General features: G+C 38.6%; 1 protein-coding gene across 1 annotated transcript in view; it reads right to left on the bottom strand.

Annotated features, from left to right (window-relative positions):
* The window catches only part of LOC308390715 (protocadherin-15-like), a 240722-nt gene that overhangs the window by 189328 nt on the left and 36246 nt on the right, over positions 1–15148 (bottom strand). The gene's annotated exons all lie outside the window — the stretch shown is intronic.

Below are 15148 nucleotides of genomic sequence, written 5' to 3'. Positions count from 1 at the left end.
AATGCTTGTGTTTTTTTGCACTTAAATAAGCTGTCAAAGCATATGTAAATGCTCACTGCTCAACTCAGTGAAAAACAATTACTGCATGACGCCACAGAAAACATGGGTTTCAGAGCACAGTGTGTAAAGTGAAACAGCCTTATCAAATACCAGAGCCAGCTTGTCATTTTCCAAATCAGTAGGTTGCTTCTGCAAGATATAGGTTGCTCTGACTTAGTGGTTTGTAACTGTCATGCACACACTTAAACTCTGTGAGATACATAAATCTCTCTTTCTCCTGAGCCAAAATTACTACATTAAATTTGTGGACTTTCAATTCATCAACTTCAAAGAAAATGATATAAAAGTGGTATGAAACTCAATCTTAAGATACAATGAAGTTGTTCTGGGTTCATATGTTAGTTAAATTTAAATTCATCATCTCTCTATACCATATTGATAAAACACAATTGCTGCTTTATTTTCCCATTTTTTTCAATATTTCATGGGAAATGAAAAAAATCTTCCTTTACTGCACACAAGTAATAGTGTATAATATTACTTTTATGGGTTAGATAGCTAGATATTTAAAGCAAAAGACTTTGACACAGAAGAATAATCTTCTGTAACCCAAATATTTTTTATGCCTACATCATCCACAGTCCTGTTCATTTCTTGAAAAATACACATATTTCCCTGGATGTCAAGCTGTGTCATGGCTTCCAGGCAGGCTTTGAATGTTTTATTAGTTAACTCAGAAAATATTTTCTCCCTCAAACCAAATGATGTGTCTAGACATATTCATAAACTGTATGTGTTTTGATTGCAAGTCACTTGTGCAGCAATGGCCAGCATAATTATCTGGACACTTAAAGAGTAAGCGACCTAGTCCAATACAACTGCTCTTACACATAATTTAGAGTTTCACGAAGTTTAAGCATTTTCCGATTTTGCCGTTGTTGTCGAGAAGGCGACGGGCCACGATGTCCATGCCTTTTACCCCTCTGAAGCTTTTTTCTAGGGTGGATTTCAAGTTAGCAACCGAGAAAAGAGGATTGAGCGATGGAACAATAGTCACTAGTTACATCACACTCTCCCAGCTGGTGCATGAGGGTGTGCATGTGTGTGTGCGAACAGCAGATGACAGATGTGTATCCCCTGCCTCACTGCCTTTTTATCCTTCAGTGTAAGCTGATGCCCCTCATATATTACTAACCAGCCATTTGTTCTCCACGGGGCACCTCAGTTTCTCAGTCTCTCTCTACCCACCGTCTCTCCTCTTCCCTGTCTACTCTAATTTGCCCTCCTCCTTTCTACCTGTCAGCCTGATTTCCCCCTCAAATAATAAAAATTAAACAGTATGAAACAGTAAACAGCCTGGGTTGTAAGTTAAAGTGGCAGATGAACATGATGAGATTTCCCCAGATGAAATGAGCGAAATCTTTTAAGGTCGTGCTAATTTAAAGTTTCTCTCAAGTGCAGTGAATTCTTCCAAAATAAATATTGATTAAAGCAAATTCTTCCAAGTGTTTGCACAAAGATGGAATGAATTTTGTTGCCACTCTGTTACCAGTTTCCAAATTAAATAATGCATTAAAGCAATCCTCTGTTTCACTGATGAAGAGTCACATTCACAGAAATTCAAATTCTCTGCTCTTTATTTCAAAAGGTCACAGGCATATTTTCACACCCATTAAAGTGGCTCACGAGACAGTTAGCGTTCTCAAGCATACAGGCGCTCATATCATATCCTGCAAGTATCTACTCATGTTCACCTTCAAAACTTTACCTGTGTATTTTTATTCTCTCATTGATATGTACTTGTCTTCCTATAAGCGCTCACAGAATCTTCTTTAAGGATACACTTTTGCTCTCATCTTTCAAAGTTTCTTGTAAAGAAATATATAATCACTGGAATGACTTTGTGCACGAGCAAGTGAATAAATCCATCTAATGCCAGCTTCCTGTCAAGCTGATGAAAAGCTCCACTGAGAACTGTGCAAGGGGAATTGGGGTGAAGCATTCAAGGTGCGGAGCTCATAAAAAAGACTTAAAACTTTAAAATTCAGACAATATCACAGGTAGTCACAGAAAAAAAAGAGAGAAAAGTTTAAATCCTTTCAGTTTTATCATCATCAAGCACGTCTTTATTTAAACTCGGGGCGTTTCAATCAATAACTCCTTTATTTATTATTCAAATGCAGTCCATCTAAATTTGGCAGTCACAATAAGCAGGTACAGGTTGCCAAGAGCGGCAGAGAAAAAACTGTCCCCATTAAGAACAAAGTTGACTAAGAAAAAACTGAGAGAGAAGTGACTTTGACTGTTAATGACCAAAGCAGTGATCCGCAGTCAAACCAGACTTGAGCTTGCAGAAAATGACTGTCATTGTTTTCAGTACATACAGAACCACAACCCAGCAACTGTCTCCATGGTACAAACATGGATGTTGCTTAGGACATGTTTTCCACAACTCCATGTGGACACTGACACCACTTTACACAGTTTAGACAATCTAACCCTGATGTCGGTCTGCCCCCACACACTCACGCATCCTAGAGTTACCATAAAATATACATGCTGAGGCCGTGACTCAGTGGGACACCTGGACAAGCCTAACTGTGGGATGCTCGCTGTGTGTGTCTATCTGGTTGGATACAGAATGAGTTACTCCACACTGAGAAGACAAAGTGCATTAATGTATTGATCTTGTATTATTGTCACTCAAGTAAAAGTAAAATTTGACATTCCTTAATAACAAACATAGTATTTTAATTATTGAGTTTTAGAGCCAAGCTTTGGATAACACCACATTTCTCCATTTCCATCCTTTATTTACATTTCCAGTCAACCTTTATATCCATCTAGATATATGTGTGGCATAGCAGAGAACCATAGATCTGTTGGGAAAATAATGAAGCCTAGATGACCTGAAAGACACTAAATGTAAGAAATTAAGAGTTTTGATGGGACAATCATCTACGTCAGTGAGTTTGTAGGCCACACATGATACAAACAGACTTTGTCTTAAACCACTGTGTGTCTTGAAGTTTTGCAGACATGAATGCAGGGGAGTAAACTAAAACGCATTACCATAAGCTCACATAAAAAAAAGACCAAAAGAATTTCACAACGGCCAAGAAATCCAAATAGCAGCTATCTCTGGGTACACAAGAGACACACAGCAATGTGGACAACACAGCAAAGAATAAGGAGAGACTCAGACAGTATATACACAAGACAACAAAGGGAGAGGTAACAGATGAGGAATACAGCTGAAACCAATCAGGCACAAGGAGACAAAGCAAAAAAGGACAAGTCACGTAAAAGTACATACAAAGCTCCAGAGATGTGTGGATTTCAAAATAAAACAGAAAGCAAATAAACAGGGAAACACCTAACACAGAAGCAAACACTTTCCTTGAGCATTTGCAAAAGTAAAATAAAATGAAGGGTCTTCTTGCACCACCACCTTTGGAACTTCATAGTTAGTCGCCATGGATCGAATAAGATCTAGCTTTGAAATTTATTTATGAACCTGTTCTCTGATTTCAGCTAATCTCCATGTTTAGCCACACACATGTGTTAAGACAGCTTCTGAATATATAATTCGATAACAAATTAATAGTGTGTCTGCAGGAGTTTAATTCATGGCAAGAAGTCTGATGGTGTGGACTAACGTGACAGATTGCTGAGCCAAGGTTGCTTTCTTCCCAAATGACAGTGAAGAACACCACAGACATCCCTGATCTTTCAGAGCCATCACCTTGGCCTGCATCCATTTAAATAATTGATTCATTTCATCAGATGATGTTTCAGATTGGCTCTGTGAGTGAAGTATAGTCAGCTATCTTACAGGGTACTTGTTATTTATCTATGTTAATATAAAAAAAAACAAATCTTCACATTTTCACATACATATATAATCAGTTTTATTGCAGATGAGAACATCAATCCTTATGCATATCTGTAAAGTGAAAAGGAAGCTATAGTGAGCTATTAAAGCTACCTTAGCATAGCTACACACTGGAAACGAGGTATAATGGCTAATATAGCTCTATATAAAGGTTACAGATTAACCAATTCAGCACCTAGGCCAAACCTGATCGCAATGACAATTTTAGGCGATTATTGTAGTAAATATATGTTGACTTAATATCCAGTACTATACCAGATTAGTTGCAAAAAACAATTACATTTAAGGGTAGCACTGAGGAAGCAAAGTTTTCGATTTCTGGCAAATTGTTTTCCATCTGATTCTGCAATAGTTTCTTAAGCTTTTTAATCATTTTTTACCAGGCCATATTGAGAAAAAGCAGTGCTCATCTGAGAACGTTGTACTTGACTGCATTCCGCTTGTTACCATCTGTTATATATTTGCATGGCTTCTTTGCCTGAAGTATACAGAGTGAAAGGGAAAACCCAATGATGGTGAACTACAAAATATGCTGGAGTAATATGTGAACATACTGTGGCAATAAAGGCAAAGAAGCGTAATCTCAACAGACGCCTGGGTTGATCGGATATCTGAAAAAAAATATTGCTCTCTCAAAGGAGAGAGGAATTTGAAACTGCTTGATTGATGGCTACATAAGTTGAATCTGGCATACCAAAAATAGAAGGTAAACATTTTATGATAATACTGTCTCGTCTCATGAAAAAGACTGAAGTGTAATGGCTAATTTAACAAGAGAGGAGATTGAATAGCTTCATGTGGTGTGGAACTGTAAAAAAATATATATACCCAAAAAAATCTTCCAGAATATCTTTTTTGAGATACTTCAGAAAGATCTGCGTTGACTATCTCTATTAAATTGTCACTAAATAGAATAGCAGTGACCTTATAATATGTGTATAACATAACCACAGTATGTCTTTAGCCATGGTGTTCTAGACAGCTTGCAAGTTAAATTAGACATTCTTCTTGATGCAACTTACTTAATCTGCACAAAAGTCCTTTCAAGACCATTTAAAAGCACAGTGTTAAAATAAATGAAAATGGTAGAATAAGAAGCCCAGCTAATATGCTTGCCCATTTATTCTATCAAATGCTGTGTCATGGCTGCAGCACAGCACAAAGCATATATCAAATTGTTTTGCTACAGGACTGCCTGGCTGGCTGACAGGTTTGACTCCTAAAAATATACTACAAAATCTTTCAAACACAAAAACTGAGAGACATGGTTGTAAACGGCTGAAATACATGAGCGGGCAGAGTGGAGAAAGGCTGTTTTTTCTTTTTAAAGTTCTCCTGTGTCATGTTCTTTTTAAGCTTCCATCAGCAGGTACACCCATCTACAGTCCCTGGGGTCCGATTTCTCTCTGTCTTTACTCCTCTACCCAACCAGCCAGCCATTCATCCATCACCCGTCCTATCCATCCATCCTTTCTACCTGATCCATTCATCCATTGAGGACAGAGCAGGAACGGAGGGGACAAAATTGGTGAGGAGATTATTTCAGGGGAATAGAGAAGAGAAACGAAGGGGAGAATTGGTGGAGGAGGGTAGGCTGAAAGGGGAGAGAAAGGGGGCAGTTGTGATGAGCGGATTGATGGGGAGTAGTGATGAGAGGAAAGGGGAAAAAGGAGATGAGAGGAGTAAAAGGAGGGGATTGTCAAAGAAAGACACTGCAACCTTGTGTTAGATTGATGCATCTCTGGAGAAAACGGATTGTCGACCCACTTGAATTCGAAAAACGAAAAAAAAAAAAATGTATACACACAAAGACACGCATACGCACACACAGACTCAGTGCTGTAGGGATCACCACTTTGTCAGTGTGCTGGCTTATCCATTATTCCGCTTCCCCCCTTTCTCTTTCCCTATCTGCTTCAGTGTGTCAGGTCTGTTTGCAGCCAGTGCAGGGTTGAACACGGCTGACAGCAGTAGTGGCGATGATCGGACAGCAGTTAATCTGAAGACGCATAACGGAAATACATAAACACCTTCCCAGCACCCAAAATGCTTCTTGGGTAGCCTGCAACTGCACCAGGCTACGCACATTTCAATCTATAGATCCAGTTTGAATATTGACTATAGCTATGACTATACTATTAGCTGATGAAGTTAAAAAACAAAATAAAGGACTAGTTTGACATTTGTTCAATATGATCGACTGGTACAGAATCCACAGAGGTGGTACTTCCGAAACACCTCCTACAGAATTCAGAGAGACATTCTTGAATACCTTGCCCAAGTCCATGAAGCACATAGTTGTGCTTCCACTCACCCTTAAATATCCTTGAGATGATAAAGGTCTACAACCACGACCAGGACAAAAACAGCATTTTTCCTCGTGACTCTGAGGTTGGACTACCAGATGGAGTCTCCTCTCCAGCACCCTGATGTAGACCTTCTTAGGGATTCCGAATAGTTTAATCCCCTTAAAGTCTCCATTGTTAGAGAGGGGAACCACTGTCAGTCTGCCAATTTGGAGGCATAGAGGCACCTATCGCTCAGTGTTCCAGAGGTGTCCAAACCAAGACAGCCCCACAACATCCAGAGCCTTAAGGCACTCATGACAAATGTCATCCACCCAGGAGTCTTGCCGCTAAGGAGTTGTTTAACTGCCTCAATACCACCTGATGGGTGAGACATCACCCTCATCCCTAGAGTCTGCTCCTTCTACGGAGGATGTGTCAGTGGGATTGAGTACATTCTCAAAGCCTTCCTTCCACTGCCTGACTAAAGTCAAGCAGCATCAAACCTCACCCATGCGAGAAGACCACTGGTTTTCCCTTCTGAGTCCTCTCATGATTTGCCAGAATTACTGGAAAACTGCTTCAAAGTTGAATGAAATCTTCATCCACTGGTATGTGTCAGCTGCTTGTGAAATCCAACAGACTAACCAGGGTCAATAGGACTCCGTCAACCTGACAGTTCCCTTTACTTTCAGTGTTCACTGTCTGGTTCAGGGATTAGCACAACATTTGCTCTCTGACTTATAATTTTGGATCTGTTGTCTTTTCTATGTTCACTTCAATGTTTCCCCCTTAATTTGAACTTTGAAATCTTTCAGTTCAGCAGAACTTTGAATATGTCCTTCAATAGTATGCTCTGCACATCCAAAGTGAAGTTCTCCATACTAAATATTATGTTATGTTTCTGTTGTATGTGTGAGTCAAGTGCAGATGATTTGGTAAACCTCACTGACTTATCATAATAAATAAGAATTGGGTATGTGGAAAGTAATATACAGGGATGGAGAGACAGCACTAAGGGGTAGTGCCAGTGGAATGATATAAGGAAAAAAAACAGCAATAAATGTTAGAGGGGTAAGGCTCCAAAAGCAAATGGAAAGGCAGAGAAAATATAATCTAGAGAAATACCAGTATGCTTCAGAGATGGGATATGAGAAGAAAATGGTAGACAGGGAATAAGGGACAGATAAGCACAAAAAGAAGCTGATATAACAAAAGATGGAAGAGACATTCCCAAGCATCAAAGGAAAGCAGTAATAAATATTAAAATCACCTTGAAAACTCCACCCACGCACACTCACAAGGGAAAAATGTCTAACTAACAAATCAGTTTACGTCTGTCTGTGTATGTGTGTTCTTAGCTTAGCTTGACATCTCTTCGTCCCATCCACATCAAACTTGATGGATGTACTGCTAAGGACTTGAGTAAGTGCAGTGCCAAACATGAGGTGATTAGAATGAGGGGTAGCCTCATTTTGGTGGTCTCTTCCCTGCTGCTAGGCAAACAATCACCATTATCAAAAGCCTTATCATCAAAGGCAAATGTATGCTGTCATGACGCAATATATCAGTCCAGATCGTGTTATATGCTATGCTGCAATATCATATGTGACCATGATGTCACAGGATGAGTTTGAAAGAAGATCAAAGTGGATCATTTCAAAGAATAAGATGTCAGGATTAGAATTTTAGATTAATACAAGTTATTGGGACTGAAACAAGACCACATCCAAATAACGTATAAGACAGCCTGGGCTAATAAGTGTATTGAGGTCGCTGCAGTAGTATTATAAATCTTAAGTTTCGGTCTAATGTTACTTTGGATGGCAGAGGATTAGACAGGTATTTATTAAAGCACTTCAAAGTATGACCAATCAAATAGACATTAGTGAGTCTAATAAAACTGGGGTTGTGCTATTTAATTTGCAGTTATGCAGGCCAGAGTTTTAAAAACAGATATCATTAGTCTTGTAGCAATAGACAGGCAAGTACCCAAACAAGTCTTTCTTCAGCAGCAGGAGCGTTGTGCAAAGTTTAAACTAGTTTAAAGATGATTCACATTCACTTGCATCTAGTCCTCCACTACCAGGCATGGAATAATGCCATACAGGTGATATAAGGTGCTGATACATGGATGCATTGCTACCTTCCAAGAAAGGCAGCAATGCACTGACAAAATGCAACTGAGAATAAACAGCTAATAAACAAACTGATTGAAATGTGGCACCCAAGTTTAAAATGTTTTTGTGTCATGCAGCTAATGACAAAATGCCTAAAGAGAAGATGGTTCTTTGCTAAGTTGTCTGTTATGTGCACGTTATACCAAATAATTAGACATTTTCAGGAGCAGGGTGGAGGAAACCTTTGAGGAGTGGAGCTATGGACATTATATTCATCTTTATTGAACAACAGTACAAGATCATGATGGTGACGTACAAACTGCATCCAAGAGAGAAACAGCCAAGTCATACTGCTATGGCAATACCAGCTCTTTCAATCCACACAGACAGCATGCTAGCACAAAGCTAGCAAAGAACACAGAGTCATTGGCTGAGTGCATGTCGACATTTCCAGAGTATGATCTTCAAGTGATGAGTAGCTAGGCTCCAAACATTGTAAAATTCATTTCTACCTGTTCCTGCTTCTATACTACAATCGCTTTTGAGACTCTTTGATCTAATTTTCAATTTTACTCCATGTTGTTAGTTTCGTGTTCATATGTATGCACTAATTATATTGTACATATTTTCATTAGGATACTTGGTAATTATGTGAAAGTGGTCATGATACGGAGTAATGCAAAAGTCATTCAACAAGTAACGACAAATTAAATTCTACTGTGAGTGCAATGAGTAATTACGTAACTTAAATACTCACTGCATTACTTTAAAGAACAATGACAAGTAATGAGTAATGCTTTACTTTCTTTTTAGTAATAACCCCAATATCAGTTTTATGTGGACAACACTGGTTCATTCGTTGAGATAGTTGCCTTTTTTACGCTTAAATGATTCATAGGTCGGTTTAACAAACAAAGAGAAACTTTGAAAGGCTTTTTGAAACTACTGCTCAACACCCAGTTTATTAGCATCATGACCAGAATTATAACAACGTCTGGCTCTGTAGAAGCCAAAAAATAAAGCAGTGAGGAGGGGTTTGGGACTTTTGCACAGTACCTTTATAAACAATCAAGGAAATGGCTTTTCAAACACTAGGCTACATTAATAGCTTAATATCTTTAGTGATTGATGTGTCGTGCTGGTTCGTGATACACAATCGGCAAATTTATTTATATCCTCACTTCTAATGCAACGTTGACCACACAGCTGTGAGTGTGGGTTCATTCACAGTGTGAGTGTCACCTCATGGTGAACTGTTAGTGAGTAGAAGCAGATTGTCACGCTCATGAAATTTTATGTCACATTTTTTTCCTAGAACATCTAAAAAGGTTTCTGGTATGACAAAGTTATCATAACAGGACAGGGTGAAGACAAAGGGGAAAAGCGGGATATCTAGTTGATTATGTACGGTGAAGTTTTCATTTTTTTAATTTACCATCCTGACATAGAGGTAATTACTCAGGTTCAGCAAAACAAATTAAAGTATTTAGTGTTTAGAAAAGAGCATGTTGACCATCAAGCTCAGTGTGTGACCACTTGAGCATAACATTTCAGCCTTTTTTGTTGGCTCTTGTTCACATGCGTTTATAAGTCACAGTCAATTAAAACAAACAGTGAAGCACCTATGCACATGCTAGCTTCAAATTAGTTCATAATCAGTCAAGTTAAAACTTCAATTAATGTTTCTCACTTGTCTCGCAGAGAAATTTTAGATGTGAATAAGCTGACAACGGCTAAAGTAAGCAATTTGTGTGCTACAAATCAAAATGATTTCAGCAATAAGTACTAAGATGTTATTAATTGGAGGTAGTGCCAAGTTTCTAGTGACGAAGACAAACAAGAGCATAAGAGTTTGGAGTAATTACAACTTTCAACAGCTTTGCCCGAAAGCTTGATTTGACTCATTGTATGTTTAATCATCTTGGGATTGAGGCTCATTAAAAATATACTGGTACACTTCTCACCCGGCAAACGAAAAGTGAGTAAATATATTCCTACCTAGGGAGCAAGGCTAATTAAAACAACCTAGTACCCTTGTCGTGTGATGGTCCAAAAAGTTAAAAGCAACCGCTCATCCTGGGACATGGGCTCATTAATAAAACACCAGCACTTGTGTCATAAGGGGACCATAACTGAGTAAAACATTGTCTGTCAAAAGGGTACCCAGGCTCATTAAAACATACTATTCTTGTTATAAGCAGTTCCACCAGGATAATGACCGGATCTGTAACTGAATCCAAGTAGGCATGTGTGGTAGGGTTGGACGATGTCTACCACATTGCAAGACTTTTATAAGTTACTCCTCCATTTGAGTGTGAGTAATCCTATAGTCACACTTGGAAAACTGGTGTTTGAGCCCACAGCACTACCAAATTATTGCAACTGTGTGCAATGACATTGCAGTATTCTTGCCTTTGAAATGGTTACTGCAAAGATGGGTAGCAGGTCTCTGACCACTCGCACTCTGTTGCTGTCTTCCAAAACAAATTTGGTCAGTCCTTTATCAATCAGATAAAGGACTGACCAATGAATGTAGCCATCAATGAATGGGATCAAGTTAGCAAGTGCATGCAATCTCTTTGTGATAATACAGAGATCAAATGTGATCATTTGACCACATACACTGGGATTCACTTAAATTCACTATATAAACTGTTTACAATCAGAGTCCAGCCAGAACCTCATAGACTTAAAGCAGTAATTCAGAAATTCTTCCACAAATAGTGACATAGTTGTTGCAAGAAGGAAACTTAACTACAAAATGACACAGGTACTCAGTAACTTTGCTTTGACTGCCATATACTGGCTGGCAACTTGTTGAGCCAAGTCCTCCTTTGCAAAGAGACATGTGCAAACCTTTGTATTTGCCATTTAATCTGTTGGAAAATGATTGCAATCAGTTTGATTTGGATGACAATTGTTTGCAGACATGTTCCCTCCCACCAGGTTACCTGCACAGGAACTACTTGCAATGGGTCTCTGATTGCAAAACAATTCAGTGCAATCATTGGCTAACCACCAACGTTTCCTAACTGAACAAAACTTGTTATATTTTTACTCTACTGTTACTGAGCTATAATATCTATAATATCAATATAGTAAATATATAGATAGTGTGTTTGTTATAACATGGTATTTGTTCTGTGTTTTAATGGGATGAGCCAAATAAAATGAACATTAACACTCTTGATTGAGCCTTTAAAGATGCTGGATCTCATTTAACTTTGGGCATGTGTTACATAAGGATAACTTGTAAGGGGAAATGCACTTTTAAAACTTAGTTTGAAGCAAGATACCAAAATTGAGGCTAGTTTTTTTTTGTTTTAACATTTTGGCTGATCAGTGCACGTTCCCCTTCTATCTCTGCGCAGATGCATGGGCGCTCAAAGACGCTCACCTCTGACTAACACCCCTGTCACTTAAATGCCAACCAGATAAATCTCAAGGACTAAGAGTTAAATGGAATATTAATATTCAGATAAATCGAGCAGAAAGTCAAGAGAGTTTTACGCTGAGCTCTCCCATAGGTGATGACTTCATTTATCCTTCACCTTGCTTCAGCTTCCCCTAGGTTCAGAGAAATCAGAATGTGGATATTTTTTCAGCATTACAATAACTTGTAGGCAACTTTTCCCCTTTAGTTATTGCTCGTGTTAAACTCATTGGATATTACTGATATATTGTGAAGTGATAGAAGAGATACTCTTTATCACTTGGGCTGTAAAGCAAGTGATTTAAAGATTGAAACACCCACCAGGGCTGGACTGGGACAAAAAAAATCAGCCCGGGCATTTTGACTAGTGACCGGCCCACCATGGTATTATAGGAAAAGCCAAAGAGCCTTTATAATAAACTTAAACCTACACCATCCTCCCTATTCTGGTATTCTAAACAGTATTTAGCAAAAATATAAAACAACCTAATTTATAATTACATATACCTAACTAATAGGGTTGCCAACTCCCAGCAAAAAAAAAAGAAAAAAAAAGGGAACCACTCCCGTACCCTCTGCCTCAAGATGCTTAATTGACAAAACCGATTTTAATTTAATGCACGTATAAAACAAATTCACAGAAATCTATTATTTTTCTCCAGTAATTAAATGGATTGAACATCTTTCTTCAACAGAATAGCAGACTGCACAGATGGTACCTTCCCAAAGGAAAGAATACTATAACTTACTAGGGTATATACTAGACTTGATATTTACTGAATACAATAATGGGCTTCTATACATTTTACATCAGATGAAAACTGGTTGGAAGATTCAGATAATTATTTATTGAAAGCTAAATATTTTAAATGAGAATAAGAAAGAAAAGTATTTCTTTGTGCCCCCCTCTCCCTGTTAATGCCCTGCCTGGCCCCCTGGCAAAACTTTGCTAGACCCGCCCCTGCACAGTTACCAGCTGTCAGCTACATAGAAAAGGATCCTGGTGTTATTTGTCTCTCAGAAACAGTTCATAACTTCCCTTCAACTCATTCATGTCACCTAAAAGGTAAACCTGTTTCTCCGTCACCTGTTCAGCTCTGATGATTCAGTAAGGATATCTCCTGGTTTCATCTTCATGTTTCCCTCTCACCACATATCCAAACCGATATCATGACGAGCAGCTTTTACAGCTGTGGCTCCAGCAAACATCAGCTGATAGTAGAAATTAACATTAAATACATTCTAACAACAGCTGATCAAGCTTAAATGTGCTGCTGTTGTGTAGCGCGACCTCCGCTGGTTTCCTCTTTCTGGCGCAAGAGAAACGCCAATCAGCTGATCATTGATGAGTTTCATGATTGAATTAGCATCTTTCTAGCTGAAGTAGTACGGGACAAATTGCGTTCCTTTTCACCTCAACTATAAAGTTCGACCTCCTCGGCTGTAATTGGTTCAGCCCAGAGTCGATCATGACCAACTGGCCAATCCACCACATCATTTATACCGTTAAAAAAAGAAAAGAAATAAAACCCCATCGGCCCATAAAAATGAAAAATCACGAGCGGCCCACTGGGTATGCCCGATGGCCAGTGCAGCCCTGACACCCACCTTAACATTTACATTGGAATCAATAGCATGTCTTTGGTTAGGTAGGCTATTCTGCTTTTGCTTCTTTTGTTTCTTCTTCTTGTATATTATTTGTAATTTCAATGAAACTTTCATATAAATGCAACTATTACATGACATTTACTAAATTAGTCCGTCTTTAAATCTGTCTGTAAACAAGACAAAGGACTTTAGGTGATGACCATATACATTTACAACATAAAGATCCCCATTAAATTGCTATTTCTAACTTTGAGCTTGTAATAGGTTGCAGTTTCACTGTGGTGGTTCACTGTCAGGTTTGCCTCCCCAACTTTTTTTGGAGTCTTGTGAGGTTTACTATCAACATTCTTATCCGTCATGCAGCGCCAACAGGGAGGTGTCTAATTAGTCCCAAATTCATTCTGCAGCATGACAATGGTCCCAAACATACAGCCAGAGTCATAAAGAACCATCTTCAGAGACAAGGAGTCCTGCAACAGATGGTATGGCCCCCGCAGAGCCCTGATCGTAACTTCATCATGGCATTCTGGGATTTCATAAATAGAGATGGCACGATACCACTTTTTTATGTCCGATACCGATACCGATATCATAAATTTGGATATCTGCCGATACCGATATGAATCCGATATAGTGTTTTTTAATCAACAAAACTGTTTTTTTTTAAATATCTTGCTGCATTTTGTATAAGTTCATACTCAAGTTTAAAACAACAACTACACTAAAGCTATTCTGTTATACCTGTATGCAAAAAAAAATATTTCATAGTTCAGCAATACTGATCAATCTAATAAACTTAAACCTACACCATCCTCCCTATTCTGGTATTTTAAAGAGTACTTAGCGTAAATATTAAGCAACCTAACTAATAGGGTTCCAACTCCCAGCAACAACAAAAATAAATAAATAAAAAATAGGGAACCACCCCTCACCCTCCACCTCATGATGCTTAATCGACGTAATCAACCTTAATTTGATGCAGTGTGGAAAAAAATGCACAGAAATAAATTATTTTTCAAGAAATATTAAATAGATTCAACATCTTTCTTCAACAAAATTGCAGAATTCACAGATGGTGCCTTCCCAAAGGAAAAAGTACTATAGCTTACTAGGGTATGTTAGACTTAATAGTTACTATATACAGTAATTGACTTCTATTCATTTTACATCAAATTAAAACTTTGGGTGTCAGATAATTATTTATTAAAAGCTAGACATTTTAAATGAGAATAAGAAAGAAAAGTATGTCTTTGTGCCCCCTTTTCCCTGTTAATGCCCTATCGGCCCCCCTGGCTAAACTTTGCTAGATCCGCCCCTGCACAGTTACCAGCGTCAGCTACGTAGAAAAAGATCCTGGAGTAGAAAGTAATATTAAATAAATTCTAACAACAGCTGATCAAGCTTAAACGTGCTGCTGTTGTTCAGCCGCTGGTTTCCTCTTTCTGGTGCAAAGTGGGCCAAAAACAAACAAGAGACACGGACTCACGACAGAAAAGCCGATCAGCTGATCATTAAGCAGTTTCATGATTGTAGTAGCAGCAAGAAGAGGCAGTCGCTCCATATATCGCTTGTTAAGCTTAACGCAGGCATGCTTTACAAACATTCAGAGATGGACTTACACACTTGCTTTACTTCTCTCGGGGATAACTTTGTTGGAGATGAAATGCCGGGTTGCTAGCGAAGCTCCACATGCTATCCAGACCACCGATAGGTCCCGCATGCCACAGCCGCTCTATCACGTGATGCATACTGCTCCGACGTGCTAACGTTCTGAGGTGAGTTACGGCGTGTTGCAAGTTTTGTGAGG

This window comes from Rhamphochromis sp. 'chilingali' (genome assembly GCF_963969265.1).
Source record: "Rhamphochromis sp. 'chilingali' genome assembly, chromosome: 22".
In the NCBI taxonomy this organism is placed as follows: Eukaryota; Metazoa; Chordata; class Actinopteri; order Cichliformes; family Cichlidae; genus Rhamphochromis; species Rhamphochromis sp. 'chilingali'.
This window is presented reverse-complemented; position numbering and strand designations above follow the sequence as displayed.